Source organism: Notolepis coatsorum, assembly GCF_963971535.1.
Source record: "Notolepis coatsorum genome assembly, chromosome: 13".
NCBI classification, from domain to species: domain Eukaryota; kingdom Metazoa; phylum Chordata; class Actinopteri; order Aulopiformes; family Paralepididae; genus Notolepis; species Notolepis coatsorum.
Window position 1 is genome coordinate 101,270,410 of NC_140177.1, and position 12,557 is coordinate 101,282,966.

The 12,557-nt window shown below is 42.1% G+C and overlaps 1 protein-coding gene across 1 annotated transcript in view; it reads left to right on the forward strand.

Annotated features, from left to right (window-relative positions):
• Positions 1–12,557, forward strand: part of tgs1 (trimethylguanosine synthase 1) — a 136,966-nt gene that overhangs the window by 45,627 nt on the left and 78,782 nt on the right. The window lies entirely within an intron of this gene.

Below are 12,557 nucleotides of genomic sequence, written 5' to 3' on the forward strand. Positions count from 1 at the left end.
TGTGTACTACTACTATTCCAATGATCAGTTAAGTCAGAATCTATAAACATAGACAACTATCTGCCCAAGCTGGAAATCAGAGCATCAAGACTCTACAATGTTGTCACATGACACTTTTTGGAGTTGGTCCGTTGACACTGTGAATTAGCGGCTGACTTCCTGAGCTTATATACATTTGGGTTGAGCTATTGCATCCAAATTAGTTTTATCTACTAAATATAGGACTTTCAGCTCTGAATCAGAAAATATACCCATATCCCAGTAAAATCACCATGGGTCATAGTGTTCACTGTCTTATGGAGCAGCTCTCCTGATGACATCATCACTAGAGTCCTGCCTCTCTTGGTGCTCAGCCTAAGGAGAGATCATATTCATTCGCAAATCAAAACCTGAGTTGTACAGTACTATAGTACTATAACAGATGTGAATTCTATTTTAGGGGGGATTTATTTTCACTCAAAGGCTGCTGCACACCAACAGGCAGCGACATTGTTGTTTAGTACTGTACATGCGACAACAGGTTGCAGCAGCAACGACAGCAGGGGGCCAGTCGACCGAGAGCGTGTGCTTCCCCCCCCCCCCCCCCCGGGTAGGAGGCAAAAATATTTTTAAACGAGGTGTCACAGCTGGTGATTAGTGCCTTTGGTTTGCATGTATCTTTAGACAGGCACTCTTTGGGGAACAGGTAACAACAACAACAACAACAACAACAACAACAACAACAACAACAACAATAGCAACAACAACACTTGATAGAAATTAACTCCAAAATAATGAACACACCTCACGTAGTTATTCTTAACAACAGTGACAACAGTGTGTTCATCGGGATTCATCTGAGTTGAGTTTCCAACATGTAACTTCATGTCTAAAGACCAGGGATTCTGCACACTGCCCTTTGTAATTGTTTGACATCTTTGGAAAAGTGTGGCATCTTGAAAGTCAGAAATTGCAGTAGTACTAGTCAATATGGCAACTTACATTTGTTTTTTTGGTTGGTTGGTTTCATAACCTGTGCAGCATTAGAAGTTGACGAGCAAAGACTACCAAATGGAAAAGACGAAAATAACTATTCCATTTCCTTCATGGTTTTTCACATGGTAATTCATGGATGTTGAGTTGAGCCCTTTTCATATTGCCTTCAGAGAGTCACCACCAGTGTTCCTGCATGTGGCTTGCCTGGGTCCAGACCTTTGAATCCGCCCCCTTCCACCGAGCTGATTCTGCAGGTCATGACATCTTGACATGACATCTGATTCATTATGACAATGAAACAGCAGTTCATCATCGGTTTGAAAAGTGATTATCCAATCAGCGCCTCAGGTGGGACTAATGCCGCGGTCAACCACGGGGAGCCTTCTCTTTTTTCACCATTTGGTGCTAGGAAATGTGTTTCTGACAACATTTTAGGCAATAAATAGGATATTGCAAGTGCTGGCTCTTAATTCATATGTTCTGCAACGCCTAGTTTGACAGTTTCATCTGAATTGTGTGTGCCAGGCCAGGCATGCTGCAGTTCCATAGTGCAGCATGAGGAGGTTGATTGATTGGTTTAGGGGAAATCCCTTTCCCCCACGGAAATGGGTAAGATTGGAGGCAATGTCGGCCTGAAGATGGAAATGGAGTGTAACGAGTCACGAGTCATCTTGACACCATCCAGTGTCAAACGAAATGCAAATCAAACACTGTGTTACCTTACCGACAACTCGAGCAAACCCGTTCCTGGGCTGATGGCACATGAAACAGTTTATATGTCACCCCCTACTTGTTAAACTCTGAGCTTTAGCTGTGTGAGGCTGGTCAGGTTTGATTCTCACTGAATATTTCATAGCGCTGTCTTTCCTTGAATGAGGGAGTAGCATGTGACAGTTTCTACATCCATATTTAATGAGAGCCCTCTTCTCAGGATCAGAAAAAGATGAGATGCGGGGGAGGGAGGAGGGGGGGAAGACAGAAAGTCTATTTGAGAGAGATGGAGAAAGAGAGGGAGAGAGAGAGAGACGGAGCAAAGGAGGTACTTGTTCCAAAAGTAAACATTCAGTATTACTTCCATCTTGTCCACGAATCACCCCATATAAAACATCTTTGAATGCACAAGTCTACTCCACTCCAGTGCATATTTATCCATTCAATTCAGTGCTGCTGTAGTAGGTACTTTAGATTCCATACTGTCCCCGATTCGCCTAGCCGGACACGTCAGACCCATCAAATTCGAGCTAGTTCTCCCTTGGGTAGCCTACGACTGTACTAGCCTTCCTTGAGTCTGACGTGTCCGGGTCATCATTCTGTCTAAAGCATCGTTCACTGCAGTAGTCTACTTCAGTCATCAATACCAGCTCATATCTATCAGCTTGGTAGAACTTTATCTACTGCCGTTTAGACTCCATCTTCTTGTCCCAGACTCGCCACAAAGGCCACTCAATGCAGCAGTCGACTACAAGGTTTTTCAATGTGTAGGTCGGGGTCCACATGTAGGTCTTGGGAAGATTAATTATTCTCCGGAAATGTCATATGAAGCCAAAGTCCTCTGAAGTCCACTGAAAAATACACATGTGACAAAAATATAATAAAACACTGTAGGATAGTAGTTTAGCAGTATAAAAATGGGATAATACTGTATGTAACTTGAGCAGCCCCCTATCTTTATTTACTTGTGTTTGTACTTTAGATTATTAACTGGGATTCACCCCAAACATCCCTCAGTGCACTAGTAGTATTCAGCAGCCCCCCCCCCCCCCCCCCCCCATTGCTGGAACATTGTCTGTGTTTTGCGGCAAATACCTAAATAATAAAAAAAAATATGGGTAATGGAACTGGTCCTTCACTTGCAAAAACAAGTATCATTGTATTTCCATGATTATTTGATGATGGAATGATGGTAGTGATGAAATAATTATAGAAACAAAACGCATCATGGTTTAAATTGGATTGTAGTGAACCATGATAGGCTATTATTTAAAGGAACACGCCTCTCCAGAGTCAGACAAGAAGATAGATGCAGATTTTCCTCAGTGTTCAGTAGAAAGCTATCCGGCTACAAGCTAGCATAGTTTAGCACAAATTAATGGAAGTTGATACGGATCAGCTAGGCAATGCATTGGCCAAAAACACCTCTCCCAGAGTTTTAAGCTGGGCTAGTTGATCTGTATCCGCTTTCATTCATTTGTGCTAAGCTAGCTTGCAGCCGGATAGCTTTCTACTGAATGCATAGAGAGGAAATTGGTATCTATCTGATTCATGTTGTCTGACTATGGAGAAGATTGTAAGCGCATTTCCTATAATGTTGTCTTCCTTTTCACTACAAAGTGGTGCCATGGCGATACATGACTTTTACCATGACAGTACCTTGGTTAATTACTTACCGTATATACAATGGCCAGTGCCATGGTAAACCTGAAGTTACCATGAAACTACCGTGATATTTTTTATGTAAGTGCTAGAACAGGTTCAGGAGCGAACCTGGGTTCCCAGACGTAGAATTACCCACAGCAACGCATTGCGACAAAGAAATCATGACATTTACGACTCTTAAAGGAACACAGCAACATTTGGGGAAATTAGCCTATCGTCTTCTCCAGAGAGAGACAAGAAGATAGATACCAGTTTCCTCTCTGTGCGTTCAGTAGAAAGTTATCTGGCTGCATGTTAGCCTAGCTTAGCACAATGAATGGAAACGGACAGTGCCGGTTAGCCTAGGCATTGTCCAACTAACACCTCTCCTGAAGGCTCCGGTGGGACTAATGCCGTTGTCAACCATGGGGAGCAGGAAAAACATGGCGGCTTGATCGTAAACCTTCTTTTTTCACCTAAACGGTGCTCGAAAAAATATGTTTCTGACAACATTTTAGGCAAGAAATAGGATAATTTTGCAATTGCTGGCTCTTAATTCATATGATCTGCAACGCCTAGTTTGACAGTTTCATCTGAATTGTGTGTGCCAGGCATGTGGCAGTTCCGGAGTGCAGCGTGAGGAGGATACGTTGGTCACTAGTGATTGGTTAGGGCAGTGGCTCGGGAGGTAGAGCAGTTGTCTGGTAATCCGGAGGTTCCCGGTTAGATTCCCGGGCAGCCTGTTGAAGTGCTCCTGATGAGCAGGTTGGCACCTTGCATGGTTGCCTCCGCCGTCGGTGTGTGATTGTATGAGTGAATGGGTAACATGTGAGGAACAAATTGTAAAGCGATTTGGATAAAAGAGCTATATAAATGCAGCCATTTATTTACCATTTAGGGTAAATAAATGGTGCTAGGCTAACATGCAGCCAGATAGCTTTCTACTGAACGCACAGAGAGGAAACTGGTATCTATTTTCTTGTCTCTCTCTGGAGAACACGATAAGCTAATTTCCCAAAATGTTGGCGTGTTCCTTTTTAAGAGTGTAGGAGTTGGAACGGGTGCTAAACGTAACTTTCCCCCGACAGGGCTGAACACCTGTCGCTTGCTCTCTCTCTCTCCTTACCAACTGCCGTCTTTGGGTCCTTGAGCAAGGTACTTAAGATAAGTGCTCCAGTGGAGCTGCTCAGTGGCCAACAGCCGCTCCCGGATGTGAATGTGTGTAACTGTCTGACTGTGCGAGTGTGTAGTGTTGTAGGGCATTGATGAACAAGGACACACAGATTGTCTGCCTTCCTGTTTCTCTAACCTTCTCCCTGCTGTTATTGCTAGTCAAGTCAAGGTTTGTCTTGTCCATAATCACAGTTACATGTCTCAAAAGACTTCACAGACACGACTTAACAGAGAACAACACCGGCTGTCCTTGACCCCCAATGAAGATGAGGGATGAAACACCCACAAATCTTAATAGGAATGATTAGTGTTTCATGTTGTAAACCAGCGGTTTACCATGTTATTTGGAAGGTGTGGTCCCATATTGAACTTGGTAATATCTAGGGCTGTCACTGATGACCAATCTGGTATTAGGCTATATTAACCCTTTCTGCGCCAAACCCGAGAAAAGTCGGGTTTCGCCGCCAGCGGTTGAGCGCCATTCCCGAGAATTCTCTGGTTTTGATCCTTTGATCTTTTCCCTCTGATCCCCATTCTAACCACTCGTGCGGACCTCCCTGCATCTCCCTTGCACCGCTGCCTACATTAACACTTTGATTGCCAAGCTGCTAGGGATGGGAATTGATAAGATTTTATCGATACGATCCATTATCGATTCTGCTTATCGATTCGATTGTCTTATCGCTTCCTGATAAATTTATAATTTAAATAAATAAATTGGAAATTCAACATAACTAAGCTGGTTAGAATAACAACATGCAACTTGACATTTCTGATTGTCATTTATTGTTGAGCCCCCATGTCAGAAAAATACAAAAACTGTAAAAAAAAATTAACTATAGCCTACACTTAAAGGAAAACGCCAACATTTTGGGAAATTCGCTTATTTGCCATCTTCCCTGGAGTTAGACAAGAAGATACATACCCTTTTCTTCTCTGTGCGTGCATTAAGGGGTCCCCACATGGCGAGCGATTTTAGCCAGGCGACCGATTTTTTTTGCGAGCCGACAGACAGAATTGTATCGCCTTCATTGTTATGAATGAGAGAACCCACACGGCAGGAGATTCTGAAGCGACGGTCGCGCAGCTATTTCTGTCGCCTCGCTCAAAATCGCCTCGATCCTATTTTTGGAGGCGACGGCAGGCAGGACAATGAGGAAATAACATGACTTCTACACTAGAAGTAGTACAGAACAGTTCTACTGGTGTATCATTTGTACACCATTAATGTATCATTCAATACATTCATTGATCAATAACCTCCGTATTATTACCATGCTACTTATGTTCATTATTATTAACGGGAACAATTTAAATAAATAACGTTAGTTTGAGAAGCTGTAGTGGCCGCTTGTCATTAACTAATAAATGAACAATGCGCCACGATGCACCTACTAGATGTTTTTATACTCGGGTAACAAAAGAAGTTGTGGATGTTGACAGAGTTTAATGTCCAGGCTGCAGCTGATGTGGTTTGTAAGGTTTATTGTCCAAAGAAAATTATGGTTGAGAACAAAACAGTTTGCGTCTTCCGTGAAAAATACACTCTCTCAGCAGCTGCATAACAATACTTGTCCAATCGTTGGTAATGAACGTATCGTAGCGATCAGGCATGCAGTAATGTCAGGAAGAATGAGGAGAGGTTGTATTCGTATATGGTGGTTTAATTCCAGCTCAATATGGGTTTTACAGGTTAATACTCTCTCGTACTGCACAACACAGCTACCAGCTAACCCGCTTCACAACAACCTAACGTCCGGTCCGGTCCTATATCTCCCGGGGGGAAACACCCCCAGCTAAACAGAGCGACACATAGCTTAATATTATACCTGAGAACGGTCGCCTCTGGTGTGGGGGGCTAAGCGATTGTCATTGAGCGACAGGCGATCACATCGCCAGGCGACGTCTGTCGCCCGCCGTGTGCAGACCACTTTAGGCTTAGGGAACAGCCGCTCCGTTAGCGTAGCTTAGCTTTATCACTGGAAGTGGGTCAGACCTGTACCCTGACGTTCCCTACAGTACCCTACAGTCACGAAATACACTCTAAATACAACTCCAAAACGTTCCTGTAAACATGTTGTGACCTGTGTATTTACCACGTGGAGAAATAAAAAATAATTGAATTAGACAATTACGTTTTCTAAGCAAATATACTCGGAACAAATAAGCTAATTTCCCAAAATGTTGGCGTTTTCCTTTAAATAAACTGTATTTGAGATTCTCTTAAATTTTTTTTAAATTTTTTTATTCTATTTTAATCTATTCAATAACGACCTGTTGAATGTAACTACAGTTCAATATCTTAAACTAATTTAATCTATTGAACCGTAGTTGCATTCAACAGGTCGTTATTCCTCTGACTTCTCTGTCTCTGGTCTTTCAGAGACACACACACACACACACACAGAGCTCCCTCCCCGGTCGCGGCAACACAGTTGTACTTCCGCGTTTCTCTGATTGGCCGAGCACGTGCATGAGCCGTTGTCACTGTGTGTTGTTGTAGCCACCGGGTAAATTGCGATTTTTTTATTTGTTTGTCATGACAAACCAATTACATAATCCAACATATGTGTAAAGGCACAACATATTCCAGTTAACGGTATCTTTTTTTAATGATTCGTTACGGCGCAATCAATACTTCCATGCGTTCGGGACCTCCATGTTTTGCGGGTATTCATCAGACAAATCGGATCCGGGATCAGTCGGGCAAGAACGGCGGGTTTTCAGCCTCTCTCCTCTCTCCTGGAGCTTAGCGCTCGGCCAATCAGAGAAACGCGGAATGCGCTCGGCCAATCAGAGAAACGCGGAAGTACAACTGCGTTGCCTTAAGTGTTCACGCTCCCCGGTCCCCGCTCGCCCCTGTCCTGTAAGGTATTGGCTCGTGTTGCTACACGGACATGTTTGTATGTTGCACGGTACTTCCTGACTTACCTACTAGTAAACAAACAGTCAACATGATCACACGCTCTCCGTCTCTTATTATATGTGAACATCTGTACATTTCCGTTTTATACCGTTTTGAATATGAATATAGTTTGGGTGATTCTGAGTAATTCCAGGAAAAAGACGCGAAAATTGCGTTTTAGTGGAATCCAGTTATCACGTTGTCCCAAGCCATCCCTACAAGCGCTTGTTTTGCCAGAGTGTTTAGGACCCGCCCCCACGCCGCAGCTCGGGACAAACTGCATAGTTTCTAATGGAGTGCAATAGCGGCCGAAGGCCTTAGAGGGCGGTATCGGACCGTCTGCCAGCTCAGACAGCATCAGTACAGCACAGCATGCACAAGGTGCCCCGATGAATTATGAATGGCAATAGCGAATAAAAGAAATACCGAAGCAAAAACGTAGATCTACGTTTCTATGACGTGGCCGGCACTCAAGCGCTGGGCCACAGAAACGTAGATCTCCGTTTTCGGCAACCAAAGGGTTAAAATTGCAATGCCGATCGAATCCTGCCAAGTGGCAGTATCGCCTACCGTTTGAACTGGGATCGTTTAATGTGGAGCCACTTTTAAATTTTTGTAGCAAGAACTCCTCCCCCTCGGAGGGAATCAGGACGGAGCGATCACTCTGAGATTTTATCGCCTCAAACCTATTTCCCGTATACACATAACACGAGTAATCGCGACGGGATCACTGGGATTATTCTTTTTGGAGTACCTTCTGGCTAAGGTAAGGTCTATTCTATGTCTATTTTACCGAACCGAAACATGTTTTTGTACCAATCACAGGGTAGTATTTTACCGGACCTAAAACATGCTTTTGGTAACCATAGCAGTTTCGAGTTAAAATGACCCCCCCACCCTTGATGATTTTGTGAAGACACATAATGTACATGGTAGTGTTGTCATGATACTGGAATTTCGACTTCGATACGATACCTTGAAAAGTATCGATATTCCATACCATTTTCGATACAAAAAAAAATAAAAAAAAACATATATATATATATATATATTTCCATTTTTTTTAATTTTTAAACAAATTTTGCTTTTGTTGCTGGTTGATTCTCCTCAGCTTCTCTCTGGTACTATAAGAGAAGATAAATATAACACGTTTAAAACCCTTTGTTTATCTTTAGATCAGACATTTAAAAATAACTAAATTATCTAATCTAAATCAAACCCCTCTTAAAAACAAAAACCTATTTAACCTAGCCATCTATAAAACATGCTAAAACTGTGAAACAAACTCCCCTAAAGAAAGAAATACATAGCAAACATGACTCAGTTATGCAATAGTGCTGCTGCTTTTTATTTGGTTAAAACAACAACTACAACAATTTTCATGAGAGAGAGAGAGAGAGAGAGAGAGAGAGAGATGTATTCCGGTGACTTGTGAAAAGGAGAGGTTACCAGGAATACCATTACCATATAGGTATTCACGGTAACTTATATGTATTCCGGTAATTAATTAATTGAAGCTAACACATCATGGAGGCCCAGGCCGTTAGCTACAAGCTAAGAACACATCATGGAGGCCCAGGCCGTTAGCTACAAGCTACACACACACACCCCCCCCTACATGTGACCCCCCCTACATGTGACCCCCCCCCCTACATGTGACCCCCCCTACATGTGACCCCCCCCCCCCCCCTACATGTACCCCCCCCCCTACATGTGACCCCCCCTCCCAGCTCCTGTATCTTGTCTCATCAGGGCAGAGAAAGTGCTGACGAGACAAAACAGAGCAGAGCTGATTGAGATCAATGAAGATACACTGTGTTATCTCACACACACACATTCTGTACACACACACATACTGTACACACATACTGTACACACACATACTGTACACACATACTGTGTACACACACATACTGTGTACACACACATACTGTACACTAGGCTTGGGCGGTATGACGGTATTACGGTATACCAGGGTATTTCGGAATACCGACGGTATGATTTTCAATACCGTGACGTCACAGACTGTGAAAACATGTAACCCTGGTAATATTAACTAACCCTGGTAATATTAACCTAGTGGTTATCCTGTTAATATAATATATGTTAAATATATGTTATTATTTTGTATTTTGTATATCTTATTTACCTCTGGGTAATATGTTCTACATATACCATTATTTCATGTATGGGTAATATGTAGAACTCCTGTCTATGTGAACTGGGAACTGTGGCTTGGCCAATCAGGAAAAAGGTCAGGGTTGATGGGACTGGGTTTAACCAGGTGTGGTGATTGAGCTCTCGAGACCAGAAAGTGAGAGGGTGAGAGAAGCAGGTGGAAGAGTGTGCAAATGTTTGACACACCATTGCTAAGTTGTATCCAGTATAGTGTTATCAAGTGTTCTGGCCTAGAACACACGCTGAACATTATATGTGATGTCGGGGAATTGTGCATGTTAGATAGGCATGCCTAATCAATTGCTCCACATTGGACTGGGTGTTGAGGCTAGCTGGCTAAGCTAGGTAAACAGTAGCAGGCCCCGGATAGCTAACCCGGAAACCCACTACATTCGAGAACAGGATAAGCGGTCTGTGCTACCAGGGCCTGTACAGACTTCGAGAACAGGATAAGCGGTCTGTGCTACCAGGGCCTGTACAGATTTCGGGAACCAGATAGCAGTCTGTGCTACCAAGGCCTGTACAGACTTCCTCTGGCAGCGTGGGAGGCCCACCAGGACTTCACATTGCATCGTACTCAATCTCCACTTTCTCCTTTCCCCCCACCTGAACACTGACTCCGGACCGTGAGTACTTTGGCTCGTTAGAGCTGAAGATTAAATGGGATTGTGAGTTTCCCATCAATCAGGCCTGCAACGGGGGTTTTTGTTTGTTTGTTTTTGTTTATTAGATGCCGGCTTAGGTATATTAGTATATTGTATTATTGTACAGGATATTTCATTTGTAATTAGCTGTATCATTAATGCCATTTTGGATATAGGTTTTCATTTATATTTCCTTTTTTGATATTGAGCACATGGTGCCTTTGAGTTTGAACCTGAGTACAGAGTAACAGCTCTGTTATTTTGTTTTCCTTTTTTGATATTGAGCACACGGTGCCTTTGAGAGACAATACTCTATTTATTAACTAACTAACATTTTCTTTATTTCGGTAATGTGTATATATATACACACGGTGTATGTAATATATAACACTATGTTCAATACAGATTATTTTTATATTTAAAGTTAAGTGTCTGGCTTGATCATTTCTATTTAAAAGGTATTGATGTTATATCCCAAACAGATATTCGTATATTTGTATTATTAGATTAGTAAGAGCTAGGTGTTACGAACCTAGGGCCCTGCCCTCTAAGTCAACTGGGGTAAAAGGGGCTACATAAATGGAGGTTCCAGTGAGAATCTGTTTGGGTTTATAACAATATATAGGTTAGAAATCAAGCCAGTAGCACCATAAAAGGAATTGTTTAATTTACAAAAAGAAAATATATATATTGTTTAATTTGCAGAAAGAAAATATATATATTGTTTAATTTGCAAAAAGAAAATATATATATTGTTTAATTTGCAAAAAGAAAATATATATATTGTTTAATTTGCAGAAAGAAAATATATATATTGTTTAATTTGCAGAAAGAAAATATATATATTGTTTAATTTGCAAAAAGAAAATATGTATATTGTTTAATTTGCAAAAAGAAAATATATATATTGTTTAATTTGCAAAAAGAAAATATATATATTGTTTAATTTGCAGAAAGAAAATATATATATTGTTTAATTTGCAAAAAGAAAATATGTATATTGTTTAATTTGCAAAAAGAAAATATATATATTGTTTAATTTGCAAAGAGAAAATATATATATATATTGTTTAATTTGCAAAAAGAAAATATATATATTGTTTAATTTGCAAAAAGAAAATATGTATATTGTTTAATTTGCAAAAAGAAAATATATATATTGTTTAAGTTGCTAAGAGCAAAAAGAAAAAAAATCTATAAATGGATAAAATGGACACTCAAGCTGCGCTTGTGATGGAGCTTAAAGACTGGTGCCGTGGGGAGGGATTAAATGTGGCTCATGCGCTTATGGTCCTCATTTCAGAAGATGTTGATGTCACCAACATAGAAAAGACCCTGGAGACAGTAAAATGTCTGGGGCGAGTGCGTGTCAGAGGCAGGTCGTTCAGTACACAGCGAAAAAAGTTTATGATCCTGTGTGAATGTCGGGAAAAGGTAACGGGTGAGAATGTTCCCCCTGAAGTTATGCCTACGGATGGTGGCGAGGCGTGGCCTATAATCATAGTAGGAGAGACCCCCTCAGCCCCTGTGGATGATGCTAAATTCTACGAGAAGTTAGCAGGACTACTGTTTGCTGAGGGGAAGACGGAGGAAGACCTCCAGAACATGTTTCAGAGAGCAGACTCTCCCGTTAGCCCAACCGAATCCATCCTTGCGCGCACTTAGTGAGTTGATGGACAAAGTAAAACCCCCCACTGAGCATAACAGCTATCGGCGCCTACGTCTGTTTTCTGGGACCTTGCCCACTCCATCAGGTGAAGAACAGTTTGAACACTGGTTAGAGCAAGCACGACTCATGGTAGAAGAAAGTGATGGCTCTGATAAAGAGAAGAGGCGGAGGCTGATGGAAAATCTCAAAGGCTCTGCACTAGAAATAGTGAAATCTGCACGAGCCAGCAACCCTGATGTTAGTCCTGGAGAATGCCTGGAAGCCCTGGAACATGTGTTTGGAACTGTGCAGTCTGGAGAAGACTTGTACATCTCGTTCCGAATGATGCAGCAGCAGCCAGGTGAGAAACTCTCTGACTTTCTGAGGCGTCTGGAGCAGTCACTAGACAAAGTGAGCCAGCGAGGTGGTATTCTACTAACAAATGTGGACAGAGCACGGATAGAGCAGTTGTTGCGAGGTGCAGTGGCCTCTGATCTAATGCTCGTTAATCTCCGCCTAAGAGAGAGGAAAGCAGCACCGCCTACCTTTCTTCAGCTATTGAAGGATATACGCTCAGAGGAAGAGTATGAGGCCTCAAGGAAGAAACTCTTCCCCGCTGTGCAGTGTGTTCCGGTGATGACAGAAATTGACGGAAAACAGGCTGAAATACAGAGCCTGA